At 39.4% G+C, this 6900-nt stretch overlaps 1 protein-coding gene across 1 annotated transcript in view; it reads right to left on the reverse strand.

The window, feature by feature from the left end:
* The window catches only part of SYN2 (synapsin II), a 179590-nt gene that overhangs the window by 57064 nt on the left and 115626 nt on the right, over positions 1 to 6900 (reverse strand). The gene's annotated exons all lie outside the window — the stretch shown is intronic.

Raw genomic sequence — 6900 nt, forward strand, 5'->3', positions numbered from 1 at the left:
ATATTTGACACCTCTCCTGACAAACACACCTCTGCCTCCTCAGTTTATTCTTTTCTAAACTCGAGCCAAACTTGAGCTCTTGGTCAGAAATGCTATGTAATGGTTCCCCCCCCCCACCCCGGAATGGAGTCTGTTAGTTGCCGGAGGTGACACAGTTTTTCCACAATAATTTTTGAAGGAATTGTCTGATTCCAGCTCAGCTTTGAAATCCCAGGATTGTGTACACCCGGTCCTGTAAGGTTCAATAACTACAACCACAACCCCATTCATACCTACCTGGGAATCCTGTTTGATATTGGCACTATAGGACATTTTCATAGATGGTAACACTGTGATCTATTATGTAGAGATGCCTAGAGATCTCTACATAAAAACACCATGAGTACTCACTAAAAGCACATCCTTTTTTTATTTTATCTAGCTATGAAGCCCAGACACTCAACTAGGCTCAATTTGGAAAATGAAAAGCCATTTGCAAAATGCTGACAACTATAGACATTTCAGGTCTTTAATTTCTGGACACATCCACATCCTCTAGAGAGTATAAATTTCATGTAAATTAGCTGATAACATAAAGCTGGCTTACAGTTAGAGACTGTTCTAGATTAGTATGAAAATAGAAAAAGAATTTATAATTCTCTTACTGATGTCACAATAGCAAGGATAATTATTGCCATGGCTTCCTAACACTTCATCCGCACTAACCTTTTAAAATTGAATATTCTTTGTACTATGAGATTGAAAAGACAAATATCCCTTTATTGCATCAATGTTTTGCATCTGCTCATCTAAAGATTTCGTAAATGTGCTTAACATGCCCTTTACTGATGAAGGGAATATTCTAGTTTGATAAAACTTCTTCCACAATACCTATCTTATTGTCTCAGATAACATGTAGTGCAGGTAATTCAGTTACCCAGTAGATGGCTATAGAGTTAACCAGCACAGTCTCCATTTGTATTATTGTTTGTATTTTGCAATAGAAATACCTCTCCTTTCCTATTGCAGAAATTTCCTGGACTTTACAGGTCTGGTTAGTAGAGTGTCATCCTGCAATTTCTTCACTGTAAGTCTAATAATTTAAAAGAAAACCTTAAAAGTCAAGCTTCATACACTATGGCACCCAAAGGTTTATAACTTCTACTGGAATTTAAGTATTTTTGAACGATGCTAAGGGTTCAATACAGGCTGGTTTCCAAGAGATATAATTTGAATTCTTCTAAATTTACTTTGAATTCTTCTAACTAAGATATTGTGTAAAATATAATCAAATCTGTCTATAAAAATAGAACTAGGCAAAGATCATTGGCTAAAAAAAAAGTAAAAAAACCCCTTCTGCTGGCAACAATACAGACAACACAGTTTTTTGAAGGCTGTATTCACCCTGCTTTAATGTCCTCAGGGTTGAGCTGACTAGAAAAGCCACAATAAGAAAAAAAAGGGGGGGGTGGAGAAGTAGCAACAAAAAACCCCAGGTGTTGCATAAACATGACTTACCTCAAGTTCAGTGTTTAAATATTTATCTTTCCAATAATCCCCAAGCAAAGTTCATTTAACCACTCTAGTTCCATGTAATTTATTTGTGGAATATGCATCAGCCTAAATCTAATTTTGCTCTGCTTACTTTGGAGAAAGGAAATTAAAAGTGAAATAATGAAGGTGGCCTTTTATTCATTTTTTCTTTCCCAGAAACAGGCAGGAAGAGTCCTAAATCAATAAACAAGCAGCAGATGTACTTTCTCTGGTCTGTTTGGTTTTCAGAAAACACAATTTCCAGATAAAGTGAGGGCTCAGCCAGGCAGGAGCTCCTGTCACCACTGGGACAGCCCAACACAAGCCTCTCTGCATCACGGAAAGCAGGAACCTCATCCTCAACCAGCTGCTGTTCCCAACAAACACAGAGTCTGGAAATGTCGAGCCGGATTTTCCCCTGCCTTGTACCTGCCAAAAGTAGGTGTAAAATTCTGTGTCTCTAGAGTAAGGTTTTATACCCCCAAGCCAAGGGAGAATCTGATGTGCTTTGTATTTTATTTTTTTTCAGATACAGGTGCATTAAAGAAATCTAAAAGCTGAAGCAGATAAAAAGATTTATTAGTGCACCAGGTACCCAGAGAGAGGCGAATATACTTTAACTGTGAGTCCTTTACCCAAAACAGAGAGTTAAATTGGTTTATAAACTAAGCGCAATTGCTGGGCCACCTCAATTCCCACTGATGTTAATGGCAGCTGGTGCAGAACTGGGTGTTCTGAGAACCTCGTGCCTTCATCTCCCATCAACATCAACTCTAGAGCCTGGATCTGCAGAAACCACTTCCCTGAAGTCACTGCAAGGCTGGAGATGACCTTAGTGTGTGAAGTGACACCACACTGTCATCAGGAAATCAACCTACAATGTCTTTGTCCCCACGACTGGTTTTTCAGTTGAAAAATCACAGATATCTAAATCAACACAAAGTGATCTGATGGCAGAAAAGTCTTCTATTTTTAATAGCTGCTCAGTATAAAAACAGAAATTGTCACTAAGAAGGAAAACATTAAGTGTACTGGCAGTGAATCAAAGAGAGCAGTTCCCGCAGATCCCTAGCAAAAATTCTGGAGACAAAAACTTTGCAGAAACAAATGATATTTTGATTCTGGCATATCAGTGTTTCATTCAATCCCTGTCATTCAACCAACTAATTAGCAAACTGCTGCCTCTAAAGTCAAGTAGCATTTTGCCACATTATAAAACAATTACCCCAATTGCAGTGACTATAAACTGCATGGGGTTTTTTACTGTAGTGTTTCAGAAGTGACAGCTACAGATATTCTCCCTTTTGAAGCACGTAGTACATACAGAGGCACTGGAATTTAAAATCCCTGAAAGCTCACCTATTTTGTGAAATATTATTCTAACTCCGAATTTTCTACATGACTGGACAGGTTTTGTTCAGGATGTGTACTGTGACTACATAAGGTAAACTGAAAGTAGTTTTTAGGAGAAGTAAGTGCAATGCCAAATGAGAACCAGAGAGAAAAGAATTGTAGCAAAGCATCAAGTAGGCAACAGATAAACTATTGCTGTGGAGGATCCTGCCTGCTACCGTTCTCAAATAAGATTCATTTGCTACAATGGAGAGAAAATAAGATTGATATGGATAAAAAATTGTACTCTGTAGACTGTCAGGAGGTAATGCCCAGAGCAGGCAGTCCAAGGAAAAGACTGAGTAGACTCAGACCACCGGACAGCTGGAAGGGACCGCAAGGTGGCCCTGGCACATCCCATCACAGTCAAAAACCTTTGGAAAAAGCTGTGTGGACAATCCCTATGCAGCACAGTTCAGGAACCCCAGTGGTTTTAGTACAGGTCTCTGGGGGCTCTTAGAAGACAAAGAAAGAGTGATGATAATTAATGCCCACGGTGCTGTTGATGGATGCTAATGCCTCATAGTAAAAATTAACAGGGCCCCTGACAACCACAGTACAAAAAGCCCCTCCAGAATTAGAAGTCCCGTAAAAATCAGGATTCCCTTGGAGAAGAGATGAAGCTGCTCATAAATTTGCCTGCAATTAGGTTTCCTGCCTTGTTTTGATATTGCACAACTCAACAAGTACAGTGGCGCATCCCCAATCCTCTTTATTTGCTTGTATTTTAGTAGAAAACAGACATTAGTTGTTCAACACCAGACTTCCTCATCCAGACAGAAATGAAAAATTGCCAAGTGTTGCTTCTACTGTGTCAATAACAAATTGAAGGAATCAGGATAAATGAACTTCTCTGTTTCTTATTAGCAAGTGGCAGCTGTATCAGAACAGAACCAGGGAGTGGGCACGATTTCATCCTGCCCCCCTCCATCCTTCATGAGTGTGATGACATAATTTGCTATGATATCATGCCTTACTTATCAAACTAAAGGAAAATTGCCATCATCACATACTGTGCAGTGAAAGAAGCCCTGTACTGTTAGTCCATTTATACAAACAGAAATCTCTTTTCATTTTGCTTATATTTGTAAATGTTGGCTATAAATTCTCTACTATTATTTAAGAAAAAATATTATTTTGCTTAAGAGTTAGTCAAGGAATATTCCTGTCTTTTGGGAATAAACTTTTTATTTTATGAGGTCAAGATCTAACTGTAATACAGAATGGGTGCTGAGTCAAGGGTTCCTTCTCACACAGAATTCCAGAATGCTTTGGGTTGGAAAGGATATCAAAAATTGTCTTGTTCCACTCCCGCCATGGGCAGGGACACCTTCCACTAGCCCAGGTTGCTCCAAGCCCCGTCCAACCTGGCCTTGGACACTCCCAGGGATCCAGGGGCAGCCACAGCTTCTCTGGGCAACCTGTGCCAGGGCCTCCCCACCCTCAAGAATTTCTTCCCAATATCCCATCTAACCCTGCCCTCTGGCAGTGGGAAGCCATTCCCCCTTATCCTGTCCTCAGTCCCTCTCCAGCTCTCCTGGAGCCCCTTTATGCCCTGGAAGGGGCTTTCAGGTCTCCCCAGAGCCTTTTTTTCTCCAGGTGAACACCCCCAGCTCTCCCAGCCTGGCTCCAGAGCAGAGGGGCTCCTTTTAAACTCCCTAAAAGTAGTTTTCCTAATACAATGAAAACCACCACAACATAAAATATAAAAAAGACCAATGCAGCTTCAAGCTAAGACCAAATGCTTGCTGATACTGTTCAGTGATAACAGGTACTTAAGCACTACACTGATACCAGAACAAGATACAGGGAGTATTTGTCTCCTCTGATAGGCTAAAAGTGCATTTTCTTGCACTTGTGAGAGCATGTTTCTGAGTACAGACCTACTAAAATCCCTTTCAAAAGCTATGATGTAATTGTCTAAACTCTGACAGTAACTTGACAAAACTCACTTTTCAGAATGAAGATTTACCAGAAAACAGGAGTTCTACTGAGGTTTCAAAAAACCCATCCCTCCCAAAGCCAGCTAGGGGGAGGGCCCACTGGGTAATACATTTATTGAGAACCTCTCCTATGGCCATTCTCTTCTCTAGGTGTGATCATACTTACAATATTCCACCTATGTACAGATGGCTTTGGGACACTCCTAGAAATCCAACTGAATTATCCCAAGAGCAGTTGCAGGCAATACTAGGTAAGATCATAATTAAAATGTGTTAATGGCATTTGCACAATTGATATATGAGATTTAGTTTTAACATTTTTACATTTCTACACACTCAGGTGAAAGTATTTAATTCTCAACTATGTCTGCAAGATAGTGGTAAATTAATTTTCAACTTGTCACAAAATTATTTTTAAGTTCTGTTCTGAGCATAATGTTTTTATATTGATTATACAATCAGTTTGATTGTACTAGATATGAAAATCTTGAGGACATGCAGAGCATAACTTGACATGTTCTGGAGAATCTTGGACAAAATGTGCCTTAACCACAGGACAGGTAGAGCTGCACACTCAATGTGAGAGAAGACAGTTTGCCCAGTACATTTCTCTATTATTTGAATTTTAAGCAAACAGTAATCAAATTGGTCTACTTAGATATCTATAACAGCAGCCATGTGATGTCATATGGAAACCAATCAATGGCTCCCAATTAATTCCTTCATCACTTCCTAGTCCTACTGCCCTGAGACTTGAAAATGAATAGTCCCAGACCCACTGAGCACAGATGCCACTGGCATATCTGCTTTGGGTTTTTGTGGCCTTCTTGTAGCCTGAACTTCCTGTGTAAGGCTTCAGCCTCACATCTTTTTACCTCTTCACTCCCATGAAAGGAGTCCATTTCCTCTCGGTAAGAACAGAGATGTTAACAGGTCTAAATTATTTTCAGGTGTTAGTCCTGGACTTGGATCCAGCCTTATTATTTCATGTCAAAACTTCAGACTGGAAAAGTGAAAAATCAAAACATGGCTGCATGAACTAAGTCAGGGTATAGTGTACAACACTTCCGGCTCAGTGCTGAGTGTGGGCCAAAATTTTAAAAATGAGACCCAATTCTAATAATTCTGAGTACCTATGTATTTTTTTTAACAGAGTGTGTCTCGAGGCAGATGGGAGGAGCAAAAAGAATCAGAGTACTAATATTTGTATAACTGTTCAGAAATAAAAAAAATCTGTCGCTGTAAAACATGTACACATCTCCATAAAGGTAACAAGGTACTTTGGTTACACCTAAATCTCAGCTTCAACAAAATACATTTTCATGAGTCTGGATTGAAATGGTTCAAGTCATGTCAATGAATTTTCAGTCCTAGGCCCGATTTGGGAAGTGACAAAATATGCAATCCTTTAGGCAGCCCTGTCCTGCATGTCAATGTAGAGATGTATTTTATTACTCTCTAATCAAACCTTAGATTGCTTCCTCATTAAACATTTTTCACTATAAAAACAGCATGGCTACAGGTTCCACATACCCAGATTGCTACAGCAACCAAAGATTTGAAGTTGAAAAAGATTTCCAAACTCTGTACTTATGTCTGTATTCCACCTAGAACATCAGCCAGAAAATACAGACACTGTGATCTGTGCTGAGCAGGACTTACATCAATAAGGAATGCGGGGAAAGAGCTGAGCCTCCAACATACACCACTGGGATATTTTTCCTTGTTATTTTAAAATAAATCTGTGACGAAATTATTTTTAAAAAATGCCTTTTATTGCAGCCTTTATGTGTAATTAATTATTCCTTGTAACTGCCAATTGTTCAAGGCTCACAAACAGAGCACTGAGACGTTTCCCTTTCATGAATGAAGTTCTGTCCAGCCTGAAAACAGGGATGTCAGTTCAAGAAAATGCCCAGAAGTGCAGGGGAAGATCAGGGCCTGCAAATGAAAACTGAGCTTAAAACAGGACAGCTTTGTTTACTTGACCAAAAAAGAGAAGGTCGCAGGACTGGCTTTTAAATCTAAACTGGAAAGAAACTTTCTAGAACGA

The sequence above is a fragment of the Chiroxiphia lanceolata genome, chromosome 11 (genome assembly GCF_009829145.1).
Source record: "Chiroxiphia lanceolata isolate bChiLan1 chromosome 11, bChiLan1.pri, whole genome shotgun sequence".
Taxonomy (NCBI): Eukaryota; Metazoa; Chordata; class Aves; order Passeriformes; family Pipridae; genus Chiroxiphia; species Chiroxiphia lanceolata.